The sequence below is a fragment of the Megascapheus bottae genome, chromosome 15 (assembly GCF_031878675.1).
Source record: "Megascapheus bottae isolate mThoBot1 chromosome 15, mThoBot2.hap1, whole genome shotgun sequence".
NCBI classification, from domain to species: Eukaryota; Metazoa; Chordata; class Mammalia; order Rodentia; family Geomyidae; genus Megascapheus; species Megascapheus bottae.
Window position 1 is genome coordinate 2,031,562 of NC_143523.1, and position 13,435 is coordinate 2,044,996.

Consider the following 13,435-nt stretch of genomic DNA (forward strand, 5'->3'; position numbering starts at 1 on the left):
CAAGGGAGCCAGTGAAATGATCTGACCCGCATTCTCCAGAACAAGCTCCACCCTGGGTTCAGTGCTGGGCTCTGCCCCACAGAAGCGTGGCATCCAATCCCCTGTCCTCCAGGAGGGATGGTGTTGGGTGAAAAGGAGGCACACTGAGGGGAACTGCTTCCTTCCCTAAGCCTCTTTAGGGCCCTGCCCACCAGAGCCCACCATGGCCAGGCAGCTGTGGGACTGCTGGGAGTTGAGGGAGCAGAGGCCCGACCTCCAGATCCCCGGCCCTCAGATCCTCAAGGATGGAGGCTGAAGCCAGGAGGCCCCCGTCCTGGGTCCAGAAGAGGGGGCGCACAGGCATGTGAGCCCTCGCTGGCGGGTGGGGACCTCTTGTCATTGGAGGGCTGCAGCTCTGAATCACAGCTATCAGAACACTGATGCCACAGGAGGCCATGTGAGATGGGGACGCCCTTCAGGACCCTGGTTCCCTTCCAGGGAGCCTTTGTCCCGTTCCTGACCGGGAGTGATGGAGGAGCATCAGGACTTGGGGGGATCTGAGCTCTTGTCTGCCAGAACTACAACCAACCCAAGATCTTTCCAAGCATGCATGGCCTTCCCAAGGTCATCTGAGCTCTGAGGCCCTGCTCAACTCAGACCCAGCGTTTTTCCGAGTGGCCTCCCAGGGCCCTGCGCACCACAACGGCCAGGGGAGGGAGGCTCTGTCTTCTCAGAATTCCGGGACGCCCAGGACAGGGCAGATGAGACTTCTCCGCCACCATACTATCTCCAAAGCCGCCCTTCCAGGGACACCGCCCCCAAAAGGGGCTGGAGAAGGGAATTCTCAAGTCCGAGGCCCAGGTGGCCCCTGAGCCATTGCACCAGAGCACCCCCGTTCTGGTTCTCTATCTAGCAACCATTTTGGTGGAGTGTGTGGCAGCCTTTGCCTGGGGCCTGCATAGCAGAGGCCCTGGGTGAGACCCCTCTCGGCTGCATCACCGTGAGGTGATCAGTGCTCTCTCTCCTTGCTGCTATGATCCCGGCCAAAGTCCACAGATGGTGTCCTAGGTCCCTGCACAGCCCTGCTGGGATCTCAGTGGCACAGGGCTGCTGTCAGCTGGTGAGAAACGCTTTCCGGGGAAAGACCTCGAATGCTCCGGTGGTTTACCAGTCCATCGCTGATTGTGGCTCGCCTGTCCTTGCTGTTTTTCTCCTTGGCACAGCCGGCTCTTGAGCTGATTGCTCCTGGCACGCTCGCCTGTCCTCCTTCCATGGTCTTGCCAGCCCCCCGTGGTGGGGCTCAGAGGTCTTAGGCTGGAGAGGCTAAGGCACTACCTGCCCTCTCCTCAAAACCTCCACCTGTCCCCAGCAAGGAAAAGCATCCGAGCGCATTACCAGGCCATTAAACTCGAGGCCTGGCATTTTGCATTCAGCACATTATTTCCTTATTCGCACACCTTTAGTGAAAGCTTGACTTGGGTTGTACTGGATTTGGCAGTTGGCAAACAGACCCTCGCCTCCCCACGTGCGGACGTGGAGGGGAGTGCTGTGTGCAGGTCCTGCCTTGCTGCAGGAGAAAGCTTGGGCAGAGCCTCAGTAGCTGCTCAGGAAGTCACTTTTATGTCCAAACTGCAGCCGTGTCTGCCACACGTAAGAGTAGCATGCTCTGGAACAGCCGGAAGTCCACGGGAGCCCTGGGTGTGCTGGTAGTTCCCCTCCCTCTCTCGCTGCCCCAGGCCCTCCTCTCTGTCATTGCTGCACAGTCCTTCAGCCCTGGACCCAAGGAACCAAGGTCGCAGTTAACTCTCAGTGACAGCATGTCTGGTCAATAGAACGGCTGATGCTGCCGTGTGGGAAGGACACACAACTGTGCTCACCGTGTCCCCGTGGAGCTCGGTGTCAGAGGACAGAGGACTCCCCAGCGTCTCTGGGCCCCACTGAGGTCTCGGGAGGGGACAGGTGGCCCTGGGAAGCCCTGGGAAGCCCTGATCAGAGGGGGATGAGAAGGATGGAGGAGAGGCGTGGATCAACAAACTCGGATCGTACTCCCGAATTGAAGCCGCTTTGTAAAGAAAACGGAACTGTTTTAAAGAGATCCAGTAAGAAGGGAGGCCGTGGTCTGGATGATGTTCCGCAGCCAGCGGGGAGCACAGGTCAGTCAGGCCCAGGGCGGGGCCTGAGGAGCTGGGACCGCTGTTCCCGGGGCCAGCAGGCTGGGCAGACTCCCCGCCAGGGCCCAGCTCTCCTGCCTGCCTGCCTGCCCCAGGTGGCTGCAGTGATGACCTCTTCTGAGGGGCTTTAGATATTATTCAAGCATGCTTTCTATAAAATTAAACTCTCCAATCCAATGCTTTTTGACACGTGTTCCTATAACAAGCTTTCCCCCTTCTCCTTGGTGCCAACGCGCTCTTTTAGCTCCACCGCAGGCGGCAGGGAGCCAGCCTCTGAGCTTCACCAGAATTCCACGGAACCGGACCAACCAGAATGTCGCCGCTGTGTTCTGTGCATGGATTGCAACCCTGAGATGTACCTGTGTGTGTGAGCATACCAGCGTTCCTTCTTTGCACCCCTGAATGGCACCCCGATGTGGGCTGTGCTGGTCTCTGTGGGTGTGCAACTGAGAGACCCTACTACAGGAGATGATTTCCACCACCATTTGCTGACAAGTCCACCCTTTCCCTCTGTTCCATTGTTGATGTCAGTCCTACTTTGGTGTGAGTCTGCCTGTGTGCTGGCACCCGTGCCTCCCAGTCTGTCCATTCCTAGGCCAGCACCATGCTACTACCCTCGAGGCCTTGTCCCTAACTTGAGATTAGGCAAGGTGAGCCTTCTAACTTGGCTCCAGGGTCGTGGGTATAAGACCTTTGCAGTGCTTTTTTATTCTTACGCTCTTTAAATAGTTTCTCAGCGGTTTCATTTCACATGTCCATTCATATGTACAGCGCCTCCTATTCACTGTCTTCTCTCTTCCATCTTCCTCCACCTTCCCACCATCACACATGTCACTCAGTTATCTGGTTCTGTGTTCATATATGTATATTGAATGCTGTGACGCATTCACCCGGCATCCCCTCTTTAGTCACCTGCCCTCCTACTCTCCTCCAGCCCCTCTAGTCAAGACAGGATTCCAGGAGCTCATCCTGTTAAACTGCCCCTCCATGTCCTCACACATTCCAGGAGATAAAGGTCTGTGCTGCTGCAGACCTGCAAACCCATCAGCGAGGGGGGACTGCTTAGCAACATTTAGCTACCGGTGACACGCCTAGAGTGTCTTTTCCCACTTACATTAGATATTCTTGAATTTCCCTAAGGAGTATGTTGCACGTCACAGGGTACAAATCTTACATATATATTGTTAGCTGTATTTTTAAAGCATGGCTCATTTGGGGAGGTGAGTGGGTGGGTATAGGAAGGTTTAATGTAAACTTTTTTTACATGAAACTTTTTACATTTTTATGTTCAGAAAATAGAATCTCTAAAGTTTAATTTTAAATGATTTATTCAAAGATATAAAAGGTACAATTAAATGTATGTGTGTTATATGCATTGTATCATATTATATTGTTGTAATTATGCATTGGCTTTATTGATCACATTTGTAGAACCATTAGGACAGTAAACAAGACAACTGTGCACGTCACTACTACAGTTTTACTCCATGGTGTCCAAGTGATAGGACCCTCCCTCACCTCTTAATCCATCATGGTGTCTGGGGCAGGAAGCAGCATCAGTTTTGTTCTCTTAGACACGATACTCACGCTGGGCGCGGTGGCTCACGTCTGTCTTCCTAGCTACTCCGGAGGCTGAGATCTGAGGATCAAGGTTCAAAGCCAGCCCAGGCACAAAAGGACCTGAGACTCTAACTCCAATTAACCTCTAGAAAAATGGGAAGCGGGGCTTGGCTCAAGGGTAGGGTCTTGAGCTGAAGAGCTGAGGGACAGTGCCCAGGCCCAGGGGTAGGGCGGTAGTCTTGAGCTGAAGAGCTCGGGGACAGCATCCAAGCCAAGTTCAAGCCCTAAGCCCCACAAAAAAATATGACACTCACTGCAGATCTTTACAGATGCTGGTAACCAGGTTGGGGGAGGGGAAGCTCACTTCTATTTATAAATGTAGGATTTGCATTTTGTTTTAGTCTTCACAGATGGATACTGGCCTTTGTCAGATGCATTTTCTGTCTCTATTAAGAACATCAGGCCAGGCACTTGCAGCTCATGCCTGTGATACTAACTACTCAGGAGGCTCAGATCTTTCAGGTCTTGGTTTGAAGTCAGCCCAGACAGAAAAATCTGAGAGAATTATCTCCAAGATAACCAGTGAAAAGCCAGATTGAAGATCTGGTTCAAATGGTAGAACACCAGCCAATTGAGCAAGCATAAGTCCCAGAGTTCAAAGCCAGGTATTGGCAATATGTATAATCACATGTCTTCCATTCCACTCTGTTAGTAAAGTGGATTACTTTGATTTTTCCATTTAGAGTCATTGTGATATTGCTGGGATAAAATTCACTTGATCCCATTGAACCATTATTTTGGAGTATTTCTGGATTCAACTAGTCTTATTTTGTTGATCATTTATATGTACATGTTTATGAGGGATGGCAGTTTTATTTAAAATACATTATTCAGATAGTAATATCGACGATGTCAGCCTCAGATTCTTTCTTTTTTCTCTATTTTTCTTGATCTTTCTCCTTTGACACAAACCCATACAAAGAATGTTTCATTTCTAAGTTTTGACCCTTTCTAGAGGCATTTCAGCCACTGATTTCTGATATCACTTTCCTCTTTCCAAGAAATACGCTCTTTACTTTCCTGTCCTCTTGAATTGATTAAGGTTTGTCCTCACATTGTGCAATTAGAGCCACCCAAGCTCATTCACTATACAGCTCACAAGCAGGGCCGGAGCCACACAGCTTATTATACAGCTCACATAGAGGTCTGGAGCCACCCGGCCCACTACACAGCTCACACACAGCCAGAGCCACCCTGCCTCACAATACAGCTCACACCCAGGGCCAGAGCCGCCCAGCTCACTCTACAGCTCACACGCGTAGCCAGAGCCAGCTCGGCTCACCCTGCACCTCACACAGCACAAGATCTGCAGGTCTATTCCCGTGAGGCGAGCCATTGTGCAGCTCTGTACCCCCACGGAATGTGATCAGATCTGCTCCTCAGACGCGTGAAGGGAGGTATGTCTGAGGAGGCAGCAGTTGAAGCGTTCTCCAGGAGACGGATCTTGCCGGGCACAGGGCGCTGTGAAGCCATGCCCGTGCGGGAAGCCAGATTCCTCGCTGCTGTCCAGCACTCAGCTGAGGTGGTTTACCGTTAGCCTGGTAGTTTCTGCAGATCTGAAGCCTCTTCCCTCCAGGTGGACCAGGCTCATGCCCGGTGCACAGCTGGGCACATCTGCCACCATCCAGATCACCTCATCCCGTCCGGGGGACCTCAGTGTCCACGCTACTTCTCCCGGCTTGCAGGTAGTAGCACTGTTCTCTGCTCATGGTGCACTGCTCTGGATCTGGGGTACACAAAATATTTACCATTTACCTTGTTTGTGAGAGATCCAGTTTTCTATCAAGGGGTATTTCCATTCAGATCAGCATTTCTTAACACACAGGGTGCCTAGGAACAAATTTTTTGAGACTCTCTTTCTTAAAAAAAAAAAAAAGTCTTTATTCTACCTTAATTCTGATGAAGGATCTTACTGAATATAGAATTCTAGACATAGTTTATTTTCAGACGGTTGCTTTATTCTTTCTTCTAGCCCGGTTTTCTTCTGTCCTTCTCTGTTGTCGGACAAGCAGCCAACATTTTAATGGCCTGGTGGCTACCATGAAGGCATGAGGTCATTTTTCTCTCACCGCTGCCAAGTCTTGCTCCCCAGATTTGGTTGCCTGCAGTGAGCCTCAGCTCAGCCCGGGCCGCTTTGTCATTTCCCTTCCAGGTGCCCAGTTAGCCTCTTCCCGTCCACGTCAGATGTACTCTGTGTCTGGACATTCAATCTCCAAATGTTTCTCTCTCTCCTTCCCGCCTTCCTTTCCTTCTGGCAATCCAATTACAGGTTTGCTGAAGCCTTGATAGTGTCTAACAAACCACTTAGGCTTTGACTTTTAACAGATTGGAAAAGTCCTATTTCCTTGGCATTTGTCTTGGATAATTCCATTAATATCTTCAAGTCTGCTGTGGTGTTCTCTGTCGGAGCCACTTGGATATTGAACCTGCTGTGTGAACACGTTTGCTTACAAATTGAGTTATTTAGCATGAAGCTTTTTTGTTTATCATTTCTATGTCTCTGCTGAAACTTTCTAATTTTCTGCAGATACTTTCTTGACCCACAAATATGTCAATATGGGAGCGAAGGGGACATCTGTAGGAACACACCTCTGTGATTTCTAACGCTGACATTCTTCCAGATGTTCATGTGAAGACAGGTAAAAAGTCCCTGCTTCCCATGGAGGAAAGAGGAAGTATTCCCTTTTTTATTAAAGAATTTATTAACATTGATTTTTACATCATCTTTCAAATGATGTATTTAACAAACAAGTATTCAAGAAGGGAATCTCTATATACAATCATTGGCACTTAGATTTTAGAACATAATTAAAATTAGGCTGAGGGTTTGTATGTCACAGATACACATTAATCTATGTAATAAAACATTATGTCTGGGGCTGGGAGTTTGGCCTAGTGGTAGAGTGCTTGCCTAGCATGCACGAAGACCCGGGTTCAATTTCTCGGTACCACATACATAGAAAAAAAGCCAGAAATGGTGCTGAGGCTCAAGTGGTAGAGCTCTAACCTTGAGAAAGTCCAAGGACAGTGCTCAGGCCCTGAGCTCAAGCCCAGGACTGGAAAAAAAAATTATGTCTATAGAGTCATAGGTTTTTATGCTATGTAGTTATGTTTATATTTTCAATACCATGTCCATAGCATGGGGTAAGCAAATATTGAGTCCTTGCTCTTGTACTGTTTGGATCTAATGGCCAATGGTCCTTTGGTCTTGACTTGTCTCACTCAACATGATTCGCTCTAGATTCATCCACTTCCCTGCGAATGCCATTATTTTATCTTGTCTGTTGGCTATGTAGAATTCCATTGTGTATTTAGACCACATTTTCTGTATCCATTCATCTGCAGCAGGGCATCTGGATTGTTTCCATCGCCTGGCTATTGTGAATAGTGCAGAGATGAACGTAGTAGCTGAGCAGGTGTCCTTATCATATCTTGGGTCATGCTGTTCAGGGTAGATGCCCAGAAGTGGTATGGCGGGATCATAGGGAAGGTCAATTTTCAGTTCTTTCTTTAAGAAACCTCCGCACTTCTTTTCAGAGTGGCTGAACTAGCTCACAATCCCAGGATGTATCCCTTTTAAGACATGCCCAGGGGTCCATTCTCCTGAGTAAAGTCTCCCCAATGAGAAAGTCCTTTGCTAGACCCTAAGCCTAAACAAACTGGAGAGGAGAGAGCGCAGCCTCAGATCACCAAGGAGTGAATTCTGCTCATCCTACGGTGTGCTTGCTGACCACGTCAGCACACGACACAAGAACTGGCCCTAACCAAGGTTATCTCGAGGAGACCCAGAGACAACAGGTACCCACAAGCCCTGGGGGAAATGCTGGCTGCTGATGTTCACAGCCACAGCACACAGGAACCACAGCTTGATGCCCAGTAGTCACAGAATTCCACACCAAAGCTCATCCTCACCTGTCCCATGTGCAATTCTTCACATTTATCTGGCTTTCAACCCCAAACTGCAAGGTAGACTGAGTGGCAAAGGATGGCACCCAATCAACCTTCAGAGTTAGACACAGACATGGTTAAGATTCGGACTAGTCTAAGAATGTTAAATAACTGATTAACACACTACAGGCTCCACTGGGAAAAGTGGACAGGAATATGCACGCAAACATATAGATGGAAACTGCAGACTCGAAAGGTGTCAGAATCTGGGAGTTTGGCTCAGTGGAAGAGTGCTTGCCTAACATGCACAAAAACCCAGGTTCAATTTTGTGGTACCACAGACATAGAAAAGTTGGAAGTGGTGCTGTGACTCAAGTGGTAGAGCACCAGCCTTGAGGAAAGCCTAAGGACAGTGCACAGGCCTAGTTCAAGCCCCAGGACTGGCAAAAAAAAAAAAGATGCATGAAGTGAACAAGGTCTGAGTTAAAGAAACATGTCGTGTCTTATTTAAGGCACTCTGACAACCTCTAAAATACAGTTTGAATATTCCTTTCATGCTCAGTTATGGTTAAATTACTTATGTCTTCTCTTGAGATTGTATTCCATTTTGTTTATGTGATAGAATTTTGGACTATATTCTGGGAAGTTGAAATTCTGGATTCTGGTATATTTTCTCTGAAAACTTGTGTGTGTGTGTGTGTGAGAGAGAGAGAGAGAGAGAGAGAGAGAGAGAGAGAGAGAGAGAGAGAGAGAGAGAGAGAGAGAGAGAGAAAGAGAGGGAGAGAGAGAGAGAGAAAGAGAGGGAGAGGGAGAGGGGCAGAGAGAGAGAGAGAGAGAGAGAGAGAGAGAGAGAGAGAGAGAGAGAGAGAGAGAGAGAGAGAGAGAGAACTGAGGCTTGAAGGCTTGAACTTAGACCTTACACTCTCAGTTGGCTTTAGCTTATGCCTGGCGCTCTACCACTTGAACCACACTAGCACACAGACTCTGTTCTGCCTGGTTAACTGGAATTCAGAGTCTTGCGGGCTTTTCCAGTGTCCTCGGCTGGGTTGGCTGTGAAGCCTCTCTCTGGAGGTGTCCTTGAGCTAAGAGGCCCTGTGTTTGCCAGGCGAGTGTCTTGGGTTCAGTCAGAACCGGGCTGCTGGTGCTGGGTCTCCCCAGTCTGCCTCTCCTCTTCCGAGGCTCCCTGTCCTGGTAGTGGGGACGGTTGCACAGATTGACTCCTCTGGTGCCCAGCTCGGGGTTCACAGGTTTTCCTCTTGAGAGATGCTACCCGTGCATGCAGTGGGGCTGCCCGGAGACCAGGTGGGGCCTCTGGGCCGGGACTGCTGGCAAAACCACGTCTCTAACTTCAGGGTCCCCACTTACACCCCTCCATCTTCCGTTACTCGGAGTAGCTCTCCTTGACGTGTGTCCTGAAGGCTGGTGTGATCCACGAGGCCCTTAGCCCTCATACCCAGAGCAGAAGCCTCTCTGCCCCCACTTCACTCTTCAAAGATGCACTCATTCGCTACAAAATCTCCAGATCAGACTTGTTGCCTTTCAGTGTATCAATGGTGTCTCCAAGCCAGGTGCTAGACATTTATGCGTTTGTTCCTAGTTTCTTAGGAGACTGAGATCTGAAAATCAGGATTCAAAGCCAGCCTGGGAAGAAAACTCTATGCGACTCATCTCCAGTGAAGCAGCAAAGCTACAATGGTGGAACAGCTAGCGGGAAGGGTGCCAGAGTGAGAGCCAAGAGTGAAGGCCCTGACTGAAGTCCCAGCGCCAGCACATACCTGTATGCAAACAGCAAAAGAGTGTCTTGCAGCTTCTTCTGGTTCCCATGGTTTTTCAGGCAAGGCGTGCTGTCAGTCTTCCTTACAATTCTTACGGACTGTGCATCTACGCCCCATTATGTAAGAATGCCTCAGGTTTCCTTGTAGTGGCTTTATTAACAAGGGTCCTCGTATGACTCTCTTGATATTGTTTCTCTGAGTTGACTCTGTTTATAATGCTTATCAAATTTTGATATTTTTATTGTAAAGTTGAGGTACAGAGGGGTTACAGTTACTTAGGTAGCGACTACGTTTCTTTTTGAACAGTGTCACCCCCCTCATATTTTTCCACTCTCATTTCTTCAAATAACTTTTCTGGGCTCCTTTCTCTCCTTACACTCCTCACGAGTCCCAGCGCCATGTCTGCTTCTCCTTCTGACTTAGTTGGTTTGGCTTCTGTTGTCACGGAGGTAACCCTTCCAATCCTCAGTGGATGTCAATCCACGAGGACTTCACGTTCTCACAGCTGTGGTGACTAAGAAGGTTCAGTGTCCTACTGTGGACTTGAAGCACGTCTAGCAGTCCACAGTCCTCACACAACAGAAACACCGAGGAAATGGGCAGGGGATCATGACAAGAGAAAAAGCTTGCACACAGTCACTGTAGATGTATTTATAAAAATATGCTTATTCCATAGTTGGCTAAATCCATAGGTACAGAGGCTAAGGGTGCAAAGGTCCATATGCCGTGGGAGTCGTGGGTGTCTGTGGGTGCCCAGTTGCACCTGTGGGCTCACAAGTCCATTGTAATGTCTGAGCATTCCATAACCTCTGTCAGTTCTGTGCGTCCTTCCTGCCTCTTACCCTGTGGAAGGATGGCTGTTATGTCACTGGCACTTGATCTGGACACCAGGCCTTCGTCGTGGCCTGCAGTGGTTTGGGGTCTGCGTTGTGTCACTGGCAGTCCGGCCAGCTATCCTGAGGTCTGCTAATGGACATTTTGGCAGCGGGTCCAGAGCTCGCCTTCCTCCGGGCTGCTAAGGCAGCGCCCCTGAGGACTCAGCCGTGCGTCCCTGGCTGCTGGCGGCAGAGGAAGTGCACAACGCTTTGTGTGCTCTGGGATCTTTTCTGTTTCCAGTGGTTCTTTTCCAGCCCCACAGAGATTGCCCCATGGTGTCACCAGCTGATACTGAGACTCCAATGCCAGTGGGCCCTGCCCTGCTGACCTCTGGAATTTGACAGCAGTCAGCACTGAAGATTCCTGCTGCCTCGGACTCTCAAGGCGGCTGCGCTGCAAAGGTGCAGGGCTCTGTGGGCGCCAGCGAGCTGTGCAGTTGTGTGGATAGCCTCGTGGATGCCGTGCCTTCAGGCGCCATGGTGTCCCTGTGCTGCGGCTTGTGTGCAGTCGGAAGGGTTTGCGCCACACATTTCATTTTGATTTTCAGTCAGGCGGCTCCTGACAGCAAGTAGAGCTCGGGGGTGTGGCAGGGTCCTGTTCTGTAGTCCAGAACTCTCGAGCCTCCGCCTCCCCAGAGCTGGGATTTCCAAGCACACACCACCACACCTGATGGAAAGCATTCTCTGTGTGCTAAGACTCAACACAGAAAAAAGACACACATGGGCAAGGCAGGCAGCTGGCGGGGCTCCCGGGTGTTGGTGAGCACGCAGGCAGGTTGGGAGAGGCAGACAGGACCTGAGCCTTGTTTTGTTCGCTTAGAAACCGGAACCCGTGTCAGCCATCGTAATGAGCTGGTGCAAGGCACAGACCAGAGTTAGTAATACACAGCTGCCCGCTAAAAGAGTAGGTCACTTGGGTAAGTAATTATAAGTTGAGTCTGCAGCATATTTTGTTCAAAAAAATAAATTATGGCCTTAAAAAGGATTAGAAGCATGCTAACACAGAGAGAGGCCGGGCTAAAGCAATCCTACAGACCAAACATGAGACTATTTGAGAATCTCAGTCAATAATGGAATAAGGACAACGGAAGCTTGGGCTCATTCACAGAGGAAGTAAAGCAAACTACTAAGTGCTCAGCATAATTAAGATCACAAAAAATTTATGATATAACAGGTATTTAACCACTTCATACAGATATTATAGGAACTTGTCAATATCATTATAGCAGCAATTTGCACCAGTCTAAACTTCCAGATTTATCTTAATAAAAATGAGCAGATAGTAATAAATTAAACATGCCAAAATGTCAAAAAAATGAGGTAAGCTAGGCAGACATGAGTACTTTGTATTGTTACCAAAAAAAAGTTTCTGAAATCTGAAATTCATTCTAAATACCATGTTAAAGCCAGACAGAATCTTCAAGAAAGCCTGGTCACTGTCACAGAGCTGGCAGTACTTGGCCACTGGCCAGGGTGTTGAACTGCAGCTGGCCTTGAAGCTCTGCCTTCCGTCCACCCAGGCTCAGCTGGCTCACTCTGCCTACGGGTCTATCCCCCACCCCGAGGTTGGTGTGGGCACCGGGCACCTTGGGTGTGGCCACTGCCTGTGAGAATTCCTGCGATGGCCGCTGTGCACCACTGCAGCACACAAGTCACACACGATGGGCCACGCTTGGAGATGTCCCCGAATCCCTGTGAGTGTGAAAGGTTGTCACACACACACACACACACACACACACACACACACACACACGATTCTCCAAGCACATCCTCTGATGCACTAAATGTGCTGCTACATGTCTTCCTGCCGAATCTCGACTCCCACTCCTGAGATTCTCCCTCCTCTGGCACGAGAGCCTGGAGCAGGTGGGGAAGAGATCTATGCATTATTCACAGAACTGCTACCACACTTGCCCTCCACCCGAGTCTTATTGAAATAAAGGACTATCCTGATCGCTTGCGAAGGACTTGTGAACACAGTTGTCTGGGATTGCCAGACTCTGGCAGCCTGGAGCTGGTGGAGGAAGCACAGCACGCGGGACGGTGAGTCCTGCTTTGATTGGGGCTCTCTGGACGAAGCAAGGTGAGAAGTGTCCACATGCAGAGCCCCTTCTGCGTCCAGCCACAGACAGCCTGCTCTGCTGAGACGCAGAGCAGAGGCCAGGGCACCCACCTTGGACCCGGCCCTCATGCAAAGCTGGGAGGGAATGGTTATGGGGGCAGCACTGGGGCTTAGCCCCCCGGGTGCTGGGGCCAGGACTTGCAGTGGGGCGGGGAGGCCGTGGGGAATGAGGCCGAGACCCTGTGGGATGGCAGCGGCCCTCTCACATGGCTCACTCCTCAGTAACTCCAGCCACAGGGCGCAGTCAGACAGGCTGACACCACCACAGACAGACAGCACCTTCCCAGAGAAAGCCCGCCCGGGACGCAGGGGGCATTGCCCTGGGAATCACCTGCATTGCTGTGTAAGAGATTCCTCTGCTCATGCATGCTGTCCCAGATGACAGGTGCATGTGAGCACGTGCACGCACACCATCCATAAACACGGGTGCACGTGTGTGTGTCGGAGGTTGGTATGCACATAGCTTCTATATACACATGGATGCACATCCATTTAAACATGTAGATGGATAAATCCGCATGAGCTGCTCAGCTGCATTTAGATGCCGATGGCAGCAGTGGGGTTTGAACTCTGCCTTGCACTCTCTAGGCAGGCGCCTTACAGCTGAGCCATGCTTCCAGCCCTTTTTTGCACGAATTATCTTGAGACAGGAGCTCACCTTTTGCTCCTGACTGTGCCCAGACCACGTTCCTCCTAATTCATGCTTCCCACAGTAGGTAGAACGGCAGGTACACGCCACCGCCCCCAGCTCCTTCCACCGAGAGGGGCTCCGTGAACATTCTTCCCTCACGCTGGTGACACACAGGAGCCACCACAGCCATTATGCATATTTCAAACTACTTTTGTGGACTCTCCCTCCAAAGCCATCATGAGACAGGAGGACTCTGCCAGTCTAGAGCTGCCAAGAGAGGCCCCGGGGCCCCCAGACCTCATCAGGAGCTGAGTCACCGTCTAGCTGGCCATCTTGCAAAAAAGAGCTGACAGGTTTTTGTGATGTTTTAATAA